The sequence below is a fragment of the Pleurodeles waltl genome, chromosome 7, assembly GCF_031143425.1.
Source record: "Pleurodeles waltl isolate 20211129_DDA chromosome 7, aPleWal1.hap1.20221129, whole genome shotgun sequence".
NCBI lineage: Eukaryota > Metazoa > Chordata > Amphibia > Caudata > Salamandridae > Pleurodeles > Pleurodeles waltl.
This window is the reverse complement of record NC_090446.1, coordinates 1,221,661,633-1,221,675,994: the sequence shown is the minus strand read 5'-3', so window position 1 is coordinate 1,221,675,994 and position 14,362 is coordinate 1,221,661,633. Positions and strand designations below refer to the sequence as shown.

At 40.5% G+C, this 14,362-nt stretch overlaps 1 long non-coding RNA gene across 2 annotated transcripts in view; it reads left to right on the top strand.

Moving 5' to 3' along the window:
- Positions 1–14,362, top strand: part of LOC138246120 (uncharacterized) — a 387,722-nt gene that overhangs the window by 175,726 nt on the left and 197,634 nt on the right. The window lies entirely within an intron of this gene.

Sequence of the window (14,362 nt, the reverse complement as noted above, 5' to 3'; positions counted from 1 at the left end):
AGTAGGCTTAACTTCAGAGTGCTAGGTGTAAAGTATTTGTACCAACACACCCAGTAACTTAATGAAAACACTACAAAATGACACAACACCAGTTTAGAAAAATAGGAAATATTTATCTAAAGAAAACAAGACCAAAACAACAAAAATCCAACATACACAAGTCAAGTTATGATTTTCTTAAAGATTAAACTCAAAAATAGTGCTTAGAAACACAAAATGCTTCGATGAGGTGTTAACAGGGCGTTGTGACGGAGTCATTCCCAACAAACCGACACAGCAGGGCCGGACACGGAGTCGCGTAGACACCCAAGTACAGTACCTTTGGTGAAGAGTGAAAACAAGCCGATGCGCGAAGTTGGGATCGCGGCACCTCTGTGAAATGTTGAATCCGCGCACTTCGAGCGGCGTCGGTCACGACGTGGTGCAGCAAACTTTCACGGAGTCGCGGACCTCATCGGGGCTGCAGTGGCGTCGGGCCTGCGAAGGTCGTCGCGTTCCAGAGAAGATCACGGAGTCGGTTGCAGGTGGCGTCACCGGATTCAGCAGCGGCGTCGGTCCGAAGTCGATTTCTTTGGATTTCGACCAGCTTTCCTTTCAAGGGCCCAGCAACTGGATAGGGCACCACTTGTCAGAGCAGGAGTCTCTCCAGAGACTCCAGGTGCTGGCAGAGAGAAGTCTTTGCTGTCCCTGAGACTTCAAACAACAGGAGGCAAGCTCTAAATCAAGCCCTTGGAGATTTCTTCACAAAATGGAAGGCACACAAAGTCCAGTCTTTGCCCTCTTGCTCTGGCAGAAGGAGCAACTGAAGGATAGCTCCACAAAGCACAGTCACAGGCAGGGCAGCTCTTCATCCTCAGCTCTTCAGCTCTTTCCCAGGCAGAGGTTTCTCTTATTTCCAGAAGTGTTCTAAAGTCTGTGGTTTTGGGTGCCCTTCTTATACCCAATTTCTCCTTTGAAGTAGGCCTACTTCAAAGTAAAGTCTCCTTTGAATGTGAAATCCTGCCTTGCCCAGGCCAGGCCCCAGACACTCACCAGGGGGTCGGAGACTGCATTGGGTGAGGACAGGCACAGCCCTTTCAGGTGTAAGTGACCATTCCTCCCCTCCCTCCTAGCACAGATGGTTCATCAGGAAATGCAGACTACACCCCAGCTCCTTTTGTGTCACTGTCTAGTGTGAGGTGCAACCAGCCCAACTGTCAAACTGACCCAGACAGGGAATCCACAAACAGGCAGAGTCACAGAAATGGTATAAGCAAGAACATGCTCACTTTCTAAAAGTGGCATTTTCAAACGCACAATCTTAAAATCAACTTTACTAAAAGATGTATTTTTAAATTGTGAGCTCAGAGACCCCAAACTCCACATGTCCATCCGCTCCCAAAGGGAATCTACACTTTAATCAGATTTGAAGGTAGCCCCCATGTTAACCTATGAGAGGGACAGGCCTTGCAACAGTGAAAAACTAATTTAGCAATATTTCACTATCAGGACATATAAAACACATTACTAAATGTCCTACCTTAACCATACACTGCACCCTGCCCTTGGGGCTACCTAAGGCCTACCTTAGGGGCGTATTACATGTAAGAAAAGGGAAGGTTTAGGCCTGGCAAGTGGGTACACTTGCCTAATTGAATTTACAGTTAAAACTGCCCCCACAGACACTGCAGTGGCAGGTCTGAGACATGATTACAGAGCTACTTATGTGGGCGGCACAACCAGTGCTGCAAGCCCACCAGTAGCAATTGATTTTCAGGCCCTGGCACCTCAAGTGCACTTTACTAGGGACTTACTAGTAAATCAAATATGCCAATCATGGATTAACCAATTACATATAATTTAAACAGAGAGCACATGCACTTTAGCACTGGTTAGCAGTGGTAAAGTGCTCAGAGTTCAAAAGCCAACAGCCACAGGTCAGAAAAAATAGGAGGCAGGAGGCAAAAAGATTGGGGATGACCCTGCATAAGCAAAAACGTCCAACACATGTGGTGATCACTATACACATCTACGGGGTAGTGATTTCTATATAAACAATTATGTACATGTGTTTTAATTTTATTTCTGTTTTGATTTGAATTATAGATGTTGAGAACATAATAATTTTTGTCCTGAAGAAGGTGGTAAAAGAACTTTGATTAGACCAACAAAACGCGTCAACGCTAATTAGATTGCTGGACCTATTGGATCGGGCCTAAATTCAAACAAAGACTGTATGCAGAAATTGATTGGCCTGGATATACCAAATTTTGGACAGCCTCAAGACATTAGATGATACTGATGTTTTTATGTTTCTCCTATATGTGTGGTGTTTTTAAACAGTTGGGTTTTTATTCTTTGTATTTATATGTTGTAGGTAACACGGTGGATTTTATGGACTAATTACATGAATGGTGTATCACTATATTTAATAAAATATATTTTTAACTGATTCTTTTGTTGGAGATTCATCACCAAGTATTGAGTGGATGTGATCGTCTGTTGTGTATTTAAGTATTTATGCTTGGAGTAAAGGTTGGATTGATTGATTATTGTATATTTTGGGGATTTTTTCGTTTCCTTTTTCACGGTGACCTGTCCCCTTGTTTTTATGTTCAGGAGGGCCCTCTTTCACTCTTTCTTTGAACTTCTGTCACTTACATGGGTTCTGAATATAGATCCAAAATGCACAGGTCTATCATCAGGACAAGCATGTCCAACCCACCATGGTTTTAAAAGATGTCTGGGACACAATGTCCACTGGAGGGAAAGCCATCAAAAATGCTATTTTTTAAAGGGCATCCACTTTGACACCATTTGCATTGTTTTGTACCATTCCCATTGGTGCCAGTACTGTTGAGAGGATGTTCTCAATGATGGAACTCATCTCAGCTCTGCACTTATGGATTCCAAATTTCCAATACTCCGAGGCAGGAGAATGCAGTGGTGGGTAGAAGAATCATCCTTTTATTAGCTGATGTCTCGTCACCACCCACCTCTTAATAAAGTTCATTGGTTTGATAATTTCGTCTATGATAAATCAGTTTGCTGCAAAGCACAAGGTACCAAAGGACCCCTACAAAGGACCAAAGCCCCAATCCTTGATAAATAGCGAGCTATTTATAACTATTCAGAAATAAATTAATGGCCAACTGAAAAAATATCTAGAGTAATTCACATGTAAACTGGGTGTGCAACCCTAAGAGGAAGGTTTGCCAGTACCCACCTTTTCAGTGACCATAATGTTGCCTTTCCAATGGGAATACGCCTGTCACAGGCACTAACTCTAAACTCAAAACTGCACCAATTTAACCATTCTGGTTAAATTCCTGCTGCCCTCATTGGAATTTGCTGGCATAGAAATCATCATAAATTATTTGGCGAATCAGGATTTGTTAACTGTATGCTCAAATCCAATTTTTCATGCAATTAAGTTTAACATAGGGGATGCTAAGATGAACCTAAGTGCTCAAGAAAATTGAAATTTGACCTATGCAGCTAATACAAGTTGTTCATAATGCAGTCATTAAGTCAGACCAGTCAACTGACAGGCAAAGGAGCTCAGGGCTACACAAATAGTGTGTGAGTCTTTTCTCCAGTTGAAGTGCATCACACCACTAGGCCAGTGCCTTCTATTCATAGTTGTGCTGGCAGTATATAAGGTTTTCCCTTGCAAGCACTGTTGGTCATGGCAGGGAAGGACACAGTAATGTCCACATGCTTCTCTCACAGATTTGTGTGTAAATTCCTACTGCCAATGAGGTAGAACAGTGGTTCCCAACCTGTGGTGCGGGGACCCCTGGGGGTCTGCGAAGCCTTCTCAGGGGGTCCGCGACTGCTTAGAAAATTTAATAGTATTAACAGATTAGGTCCCCGGTTTTCAGTAATGACTAAGTGGGGGGTCCTCAGATTGCAATTATGATTCAGTGGGGGTCCCCTGGTTTCAGTGATGATAAAGTGGGGGTCCACAGAAGTCAAAAGGTTGGGAACCACTGAGGTAGAACAATGAAGTTGTTCTTCTACTCTTTTACTGCCTACCATTCTTAGTTAATCTGACAGTAAGGCATAGGTTCTGATTTTGCATTTGATTGAAAGTCATCATATTCGTGGGCAAATTGACAAATCCTCTGCTGGAAGGTGCTCTACGAGATAGGAAAACTTCCAACAGATGTATAACAACTTTTTCTACCAGAGCACGTTCTGTTACAGAATTACTTTAAATAGGCACCATACGTCAATTTACCAAATAAGTGACTTTGTTCAGGCTACCTAAAAGCGTCTTTCTAACCAAGTAGGGCAAACCAAAACTAAAATGTGAATTAACTCGATCTAGCTAAACTTAGGGGAAAGTACGTCTTACAAACAAATACCATTCTCTGTTTGAAAGTAGCTCTGTACAACAACCGTACTTATGATGCGACTTTCTCATGAACCATAACTATATTTGCTATTTTCCTTATGCCTCTTTTTGTGCTCCATTTCACATATTTGCTCAACCTTTCTTTAAAAATGGCCAGGGTTCTGGTCGGATAGATCCTTTATAGATCGGTTATGGTCAGATGACAAGTGGCCTTTGCAACTGGGAAACTCCCCTTGCACAAAAAAGTTGACAAACAACCTCAGCTTTCTAAAGTTGGCTCTCATTCAGGTCTAGTGCTGAGGGCTCTACTTTGGCTTCTGGTCAGAAAACTCTGTATTGTTAATCACCTTTGCTTTGCACATAAACCCTCTTATAGAGTAGGACCGGTTTACCTTCGTTCAAGAATTAGCCTCTACTGCCATGCGAAAAAACTTAGACCATCTAATATTGCACTTGCTACTCCTCTCGAATTCGGACAACTCAAAACGGTGATTGCTCCATTTTCTTTACCTTGCGCCACTTTCTTCGAATAAGACGCCCCTTTATATTCGTTCCTGGCAAAACTTACTTTTAAAAAGTTGTTAAAACATGGTTATTTTAATTCATTTCTTCTTTTAGAGGTGTCTCCTATTATCCTCTGGAAGCTGGGCCTTAGCACCGGGACACTCTCGCTGTCAATTGTAAATAAGATAACATATTTGGGGACATATTTACAAGCCCCTAGCGCCACCGGAGCGTCACATTTTGTGAAGCTCCTGTGGCACTGGACACTGCTCCATATTTACAAAGTCAACTCGTAAATACAGCCCTTTCACATGCAGCACTTTGCGTGGAAGGTGCGTGTAATGGGTGATGCTGTGGGTTCCACAGCAAAACCCATTGCATTTTGATGCTGCCCTATATTTACAAGAAAACATAAAGCTGTAGCAGTGCCAAAATCTAATGTCACCCTAGGAGTGGTGTTAGCATGGCACAACAAGGAGAAATGCTTTAATTTCTCCTCTTTTTTTGCTCTATGTGTGCTGCATTCTGCAGTACACATAGAAACAGCAAATGGCCACTAAAGATTGTTTTTGTGCAGGAAGGTCTCCCTTCCTGCACAAAAACAATCTCCCCCGCAACGCAGTCCCTCTTGCACCATGGTACAAGGGTGGCTGAGTTGGCGATTGGCAGCTAATTCGCGCCGGCGCATGGAGAAACAAAGGGATGCACCATATTTTTGGAAATACAGTGCATCCCTGAGCTTCAGAACTGACGCAGCACAGCAATGCCACTTTTGGCACAGCACCAGTTCTTTGTAAATATGCCTGTTGGTATTTTCCATATGTAAAGACAAGTTTATTTACAGAAAGCATTCTGAAAACAAATGCAAGTCAAACGTCTTCTGGAAAAATGATTGTTTACATGCATGGAAATTGGTATTTTCAGAAATTGCAATTGCCTATAACTATCTACTATAAGGTGATGGTATTTCCACTTATATTATAACCTGTAAGAGGCTTTAGGTTGAAAAGTAATATGATCGCTTCAGCAGATCATCAATGAAATTAAGTCTGAAAGTCAAAATCATTACTAGGTCTGTACACTCGTTTGATAAGTGCTTGCAAAATTTGGCACCACTAAAATGTGACTCAGATGCATATGCAGGTATTATTCCAGTATATCGTATGATATAATGTTGTTTGTCATCGATCGGTGCCAGCAACCTTACGCTCTGCCAAACACTAACGTCTAGGTGTAAAGTTGCCTACAGCAGCCTATTTCTGTAGCGATGCTCTGCGAAGACGAACAAGTGCTGTTGAAGAGAAAATATCCAGGGAACAGTGAGGGCCATTACACTGTGAGCATAAAAGACTTTCTTTTCGCAAGCACTAATATGAAACTAATTGTTCAAACCTGTGGACGCGGAAGTAAATACAATAACAACATCATCAAGCTAAAGAAAAAGCAAAACCAGTGGACTACAGATGGGGACATTTATGCATAGGAACATATACAACTTCTGCAATAAACCCTAGACTTTCTAAAAAAACAAGTTGGCTATCAATTGCCTCTAAAAATGGAATTGTTCTACTAAACAAAAACGTCGGCAGCTGTAGGTAGTGTATTACACTCCATCATTACCTCAAATGGATTAACAAATCTGACTCTAACTCAACACCCCAAAATCGGAAATCAACTTGATTAGCTCTCAAACCTATCGTAACACCGTAAAATAATCATACCTTTCCCTGGTTTCATCAACGTAACCTTGAGGGACATCCAGCATATTTTGTCAGGTCTTTGCCACACCCATCTACTTTCCCTAGACCTCGAACAAATATTTGGAATGACTGTCTTATTTTATTTTAGGTTATTAATACCAGGACATTGGACATCCTAGAACATGATTTGACTTCTTGACACAGCATCACAGGCTTCCGGTTTTGAGGATTAAGCAATTTACAGGGGGGGTGGGGGCGGTGTGTGTGTGTGTTTGTGTGTGTGTGTGTGCACGAATGTTCTAAGTTAGAGCTTTTATGCTGAACAAAGAGGAACGTGGTATTGAGCTGAACTTCAAAAAGTGTGATTGGGGAGGTGGAGTGGAGTGTAGTAGTCATTGCTCTTTATTGAACACAACGCCACAGACTTAGACATTCAACTGTAGAACTCGAATATTAAAAGTGAGCTCTTGTCAAGGGATTGTTCCAATGCCTTTCTTGATATGTCAGAAATGTGTCCACGTTCTCTGGCTTGAAGTTGCTTCAACAAGAAGTACTGCAAACATTTGAAACCTTATTTAAAGTTAAGCAGTAGCTAGGAATCCTCTAATTTCTGAAGAAAATTATGAATACAGATGACTGTCTAGTAGGTGAATGTCCTCCTTCAATGAACATTCCTTCTAAAGTCAGCTAGGGAAGGAGAATGTGTAATCTGCAGCAAATGGTGTTTAAAAGTGAAGGGCCAGGAGCCTCAAAAATATGGTGCAGAAGTTTAAGCAAGGCGCTATCTTGGTTCACAATTCTTGCTTCACAAATTCCAACAATATGGTATCCAGTTATTTATGGGTGAGAGAATTAGATGCATGGTCTTGTAGCAACAAATTGGTCAAACAGGCAACTTTAAAATTGAATACAACTGACCGCTTTTATAGGCCAAGTTACTGTATTTTGGGGCCATTACAGGCTTTATATTCACGTTTTTGGTAGTTCATTTAACAGGCATTTGTTACAGCTGAGAGATAAGTTAATCATTGCCAATTAACAACAAATGTCATTTTTTTGTTGCAATAAACTAGGGACCGGTTATAATGTATTTAGGTGTGAAAGCGTCTACTGACTCATTAAGCCCCAAAGTACACCTGTTTTTCACCTTATCGAACACATTATGGTTTAGAGCAAAAGGTTTGGAGATTTGTGCGAGGGTAAACTGCTCCTCCTCTAGTCACAAAAATAACTACTTCCATATTTGAGCTGGTGTGATGGAGGAATCGATTGTCCTCTAGGATCGAATATCAAACATATTTTATTTGTTTGTCTACACCAGATGCCACAGAGAATGCAATGCAAATTTTGGTTACACTGGCACAAGGAGCGGGCCTGAAAAGGCCATAGAGAGAGTAATGATAAATGTTAAAAGGTGAAGATGACAAGGGAATAGGGCATGAAAGAGGCACCCTCCAAACTAAAGTAAACCATTAGGCTTTCTGAGACGAGCCCTCAAGGCAGGAATATATCTTTACAACACTATCTTCTGAAGCCTTTTATATTTTGCACAGCAACTAAAAAATGGGGTGCTATGGTTATGTGTGTGACACACATTGTTAGACTACCATTCCATGTGAGTGGTACAACATGCAGATGGGGAGATGGCTACATATGTCTTTTTAACTCAAGGGGCCTCAGATGAGATGTAGATTTGAATTAGGAAATTCATATTTGGCCACAAGTGCATTGCTCTATATAGGTCTCAGAACAATGGACTGGTAGGAAGAGTAAAGAAGAGATTGCAGATTCCTGTCAAGAGTGCTTGACTATGGCTGAAAGTAATAAAGAGATCATTGTTCCTTATGTGACTCCACCTTTGAATGGAAAGGAGCCTGTCGTTTGGTTACTTGCTGAAGAGGTATATGTGTGTGTGTTTTGTGGGTGTATGTGTGTGTGGGGGACATGAATTTCATTGCTTGTTTGATAAAAATGTTTCTAATGTAAACAATTATACAGTTACAGGGTCTTCTGGTGCTAAGGGTGGTTTGATCAGGACTGTAACCAGGGCCTAAAAACTAAAGAGCTTGGAAAACAAACTTCAGATACTTACAGAAAAGTAAGAGCTCTTTAGTGGAAAATGTGATGTTGGCATACATTGATGAGATTTTAGTTGGGTATATATGTGTGATCCCATATTTAGCTCCAAGTTCAAGGGAGCTGCACAATTTAGAATACATTGAAAATGCGGCATGAGGTATTCTGGAAGGTACAAGACCTAGGAATCACAATATTCACATTGAGAAAGAGTCATTGACTGGATGACTGTTTTCAAAAGGTCAAAGGGAAGCAGATGGTTGATTTTCTTTAGCATGCTAAAAAAATCACGTAAAGAGAAGCCCATCTGTCTATATATTCTTCACTCAATAAGTGTGAGTCAAAGATTATTTTAAGATTACAAGTAGAAACAACTGGTGTAGGAGAGGTTAGGCCACCCTTCACTGTTCCAAGAAGAGTTGCCAGATATATGTTTAATGTTATGAAAGATTGAAGGAAATAGTACCCATCTAGTATGAAATATAGAGCATATAGTTACTGAATCAATTATGAAGATGTTGAACATTAATTTGTGCGTCCTCAGCATAGGCATACACCTTGTGGCATAGCCATGAATCAGAGCATCCAGGTGTGCAAGATAGATGTAAAAAAGAGCAGGACCCACAGCCAAACTCTGCGTCATCCGTAAGAAAACAAACTTGAAAGGGGACCTAAACGAAGGGAGGAGTCAACTTGTAACATGTCAAAAAACAGGGTAGCCATTTAAAAGCACAATCCTCACCCTAAGTTTATAAAGCTGATCATGAAAAATGGGATGGAAGACTGCACTGAAAAGCAACTCGGACATCAAGAAGGACCAATGTGCCAACCACGGATAACAAAAGTTGATTTTCTTGATACTGTCTGATATTCTGGCAAGAAAGTGAAGTAGGGCTATAAGTCGAAACTTAGCCTTCCTGATACAACCAGATGTATGCTTTTCAGGGAGAAATCAAGAGAGCTTTCTCCACATTTCTGGCACCTTAATTTGGTGCTCAGTGAGACTGAGACTAAACATCTTGGTAAACAGAAACAAAATGTTAACATTTTGAATGAGATGTAGGGGAAGTGGGGATCCAGAAGAAATGTGAGAACATTTGGAGTGAATGTGAACTTTCAAAGCAGAAATAAAAGAAGATAAGGCATGCAGGATTCAGAGTTGGTGTGGGCAGTAGCACTGAAAACAATAATGAGAGTACCACTGGAAGAGTGAGTTTGAAATGTTTGTAAGATGTTCACTATTTTGGAGAGAGTGTAATCTGACATGGTAGAACAGGTGGCATACATTGAAAGGATAGATCAAGATCTCACAGATGGATTTACAAGAATCTAGTGGATCTTCCCTGAATTAGTTGGGAGAATTCGCAAAGTTGGTAGTCTAATATATTTTTGTATCTGTGTAGTTCAGATGAGTAATTTTGCTTATCTAAAATCCTACTGGAGGGTCATCAGAGGTAATCTACTTTGTGCAATAATGCTTGACCTCATTCATATCAAAGGAAAGCCAAGTAGCAGGTTGCACTAAGCTGAGTAAGTGAGTAGGTGAGGTGAGTGAACCACCTGTGGATCTTGGATTAACACAGTAAAGGATTAAGGCAAATAGGCTACTTTATGATCTGTACAAAGGAGTTCAATAATTGTTATTTAGTAGACAGTGTAGTGCTGGAAAATAACCAGTTCTGAATTATTATATATCTTATATTATAAGTAAATTGTCTAAATAGAAACAAAGAAGTAAATTTAATTCTAAAAAGAGAGTAGTAAATTTTACTGAAAGGGCCTGGCAGGAATGCAGCAAACTATGACAGATTTAATAGTAAAGAACGGAGAAACATTCCATCATTAATTTTTTTTGGATTTTCTGACAAAATCTAAAATGTATCTTTTTGGAATAACCTTCCATATAAAAACCTGAATTATACCACCCATTCCCCTCATCAAGGGACCACGATGACAGGCTTAACGGGTAATATGTGAGAGCTGATACTGTTCATGGACTAGCAGGAGCACTGCCTGGAATGATCTACACATTCTAGGCACTTGATCCAATGGAAATTTGTGACTGTCAATCAGGGTACACTCAGAAGTGGCTACAAAGCAGGATAGCTAGCGCTATTGAAAAAACTTCATAAAAAATAAATATTGACTATGATGAATCAAAAGGAGCAGTAAATTAAAGAGAAGTTTTGTTAATAATGGTCACATCCCTTTGACTGGAAAGGTTATCATTATAGTGTTTCTTTTTCTTCTAAGTATCATCCTTTTCAGGTTATATATGCTGATTATTTATACATATAAAAAATGCACCTTTATTAATTGTCATTTTTATTTTTTCATCTTGATAATTAGGTCTTCTCGATTAAATTCCCAGTATTTAATCTGATTTAAATTCTCTGTTCTAAATAGTTGTCATTCAGTTGTGAATAATGTTTCATGAAAGCTGATAATTAGATTTCTTGTTTACTAATATTATGCAAACAGCATGGTTTTACAGAATGAAAGTAAGTAAGAGGCTATCAGGCCCTTTTCTGCGAACTGTTTGTTTTGAGAGATTTAACATTAACCAGATAATGCTATATGAATTAAGAACAGAGGGCCAGATGGATGAAGCTCTTTTACCAGTCACAAATGCCCCATCAGTCCAATTGCGACTAATAAAGTACTTTTTGCCATGTACCATCCCTATATTGGGAGTCGGTAACCTGTCACTGACTCACAAGATATGGTTTGTGACTCACTATTAGGAAGGGGCATGCCAGAGGTGTCCTTTCCTAATAGCGAGTCGCAGGGGATGCAAGAATGTTTTGCAACCGTGAATGCGGTTACAAAACATTTGCAGTTACCAAGTGACTCGCAAATGAGAATGGGTTACCCCACTGCGAATGGGTGTGCAAACATTTGTTAAGAGCCGTCAGTGGTCCCTCGGACCATTGCCTACTCTTAAAAAATTAAAAGAAAACATTTTCAGATTCTTTTTTGTAATATATCCCATTTTCCTATAAGGAAAACAAGATGCATTACAAAAAACAAAAAGATTGCTTTATTTAACAGCCACCATCCCGGTGATTGGAGTCATTCACAATGGGTCACAAGTTGTGACCTGCTTCATGAATATTGATGAGGCAGGTCCAATTGCGACCCACTGCCAATCATTAACATTATCAAACACACTGTCATACATCACAGTTTGTGATTTCCTAGTAGCAAATTGCTACATACATCTGGCCCAGAGTGTTTGAAGCTAGAGAGGAATTTTGTGCCAGAAGACGTAGGTAAGACAAGTCATCCAGAACCTCTTCTAGCTAGCATGAGGTGCATTTAGCCTTCAAATGCTGAGTTTATCAGCCTTCATGACAATGTAGATAAAAATAGCAGACAATTCTATTATTACAGTAGCATCATTGTTTGCAGCAGGGCGTGGGTGTGACCCATCTTTGAATCTTGGATTGGTCTTTTTTTGGCGTTGAGTTGAATTTAATAAGTAAAAGACATGAGGGTGGGTTTGATAAAAATTAACATATTACAATATTGCAACAGTCAATCTGTTGCAATATTTTCTGCTGCTCACACTTCTCGTAAAGTTGCAGCTACTATTCTGTTTGTTTCTATTTAGATACTACACATATTGTGTGCACTAGTATGGGATATTTATTTTAAAAACTTTAAAAAATATATCCATTGCTTCCTAGTGTTCTTGAGTGTACTTTTCTACTATAAAAGAGGGTTCCATTAATTACTCGTATAATATTTTATAGAATTTATCATCCCCTGAAATAAATCTTATTCAAATTCTCCCTTGTTTTTGCTTCTGTGATCGGGAAGATCCAGAAAACATATAATTTTGGTGCCCTGACATGGGCACATTCTTTTAGACCTTTGAGTAATGTTTGATGACACATTCACGAAACCAGTTACTGCAGTTAGCAGAGATGTCCATTGCAATACTGGATATCCGATTCAGCTCAGATAGGTGCTTTTTTCTGCTGTGGATTTGTCAGGTGCTTGACTTATAAAAGATTATTTCCCTTTTTGATTTCAGTTTTGAATCTGTTTGTTGTAATGGCACAGCCAGTTCCTGTTCCAGTTGAGGTAAATTTCATGGTACCTGTTACACAACATCTCACTGCTAGGGGAGGGTAACTTTTGTTGTAAATGTTCATGCTGCTTTCCCTTTAGAAATATTCTACTTGTGAGAAGTCTGACCCTGTAAATTAAAATTGTGGGAATTTTCATACAAATAGAGTGGCTGCACTCTCAGCTAATTGTGAACTCTTCAATGTAGAAGTCCTGTTAGGGTATTGTGCACATCAAACGTGGTTTGGTGATCTATTATCCCATGTAGTTCACATCATTAGAATGGGTCCCTTAAATAACGATGGGGCTACTTGGCCTGTATTAGCTGGATGAACACCATATCCTGACACAGCAAATCTGGCAACTGAGGAAGTTAGGGCCAGATGTAGCAAGCAGTTTTGCCCATTCTGTGTCTATTGGAAAATGTGTTTGTACATATGGCCCTAAGACACTTATTAAACCAGGTAGTGGCTATTATAGACAACTTCAACAATATGTCCTCTTATAGACTGTTACATTCGCTAGGGGGAACACAACAGTATCGAGGGAAGCCCCAGTGCCTGAAGAGGAACAGGGTGGGGACACACAGAGCCACAAGAGACAACAGGGGAAACAATTGAGCAAAGCGAGGAGACACTGTCCATGATGCAGGAGATTGACTCCACTGCTCAGTGATACAGAGCAAGGAAGAGAGTCCCAGTAAAGAAAAGGGGTAGAGTGAGGCAGAAAGTCTAGGCAGCCAGCCAGACTGGGAAGGGCAAAAGACAGGAGAAGAGACAGGAGGGATGGGTAACAACACCAGCACGAGGTCCCAACTGCACACTTGCCAGAAACAACCTTAGGACCCGCAATGACCCTGGACACCTGACATGAACGCAGTAGATAACTGGCATAATAGTCCAACAAGAGGCTCCTACTGACCAACGGTCCCAAGATGGTGAGCAGAAATATCAAATCTCCCCTTGGGACTTGAACATTTTACATCCATTTCAACCTTACAGACACATTTATCAGACCATACTCTCTACACCAACCTATCCAACAATTCCAGTACCACACCAGCGTGTATGAGAAAACCAAGCTTTCAAGGTGTATTTCAAAAATCTAATCTTTAATTTCAGGAATTTCAATCCTATTACTTCTCCAATCAGAGACACTGGCTATGCTAGGCAACCTGATAATGGAACCACCCCATGCTTTACCTATACTGTAACATGGCAGTAGATGCCACACTTGATCGCACCATAGTTAGAAAGACAGACCTGCCCCAGAATGAAAGTTTATACTTGTTCATGCATGCACTAGGCGTGGGAGACATCTGGAGGACACTGCAAGGCACACTGTATGGTACTTTATCATTCATGGGCACATGGCACCCACTCCCATTTTGATTACTTTCTTACACTGCAGCCAACACTACAGAGATTCAGAGAGGCAGAATACCTGGTACGGGGACTCTTGGACCATTCTCCACTATGTATTCACTTTGGAGCCTTGAGACTAAGAGGGAAGGGTTACTGGAGAATGGCGGCATAGTGCCTCTCTGACCCAAAGGAGGCAGTTTGCCTTCAAGATGCCATCACATACTCCCTCAAAGAAAACACCAATACAGTAAGGGTGGTGTCCACACTATGGGAAGCCCATAAGGCCACAATATGTACCAAGATAT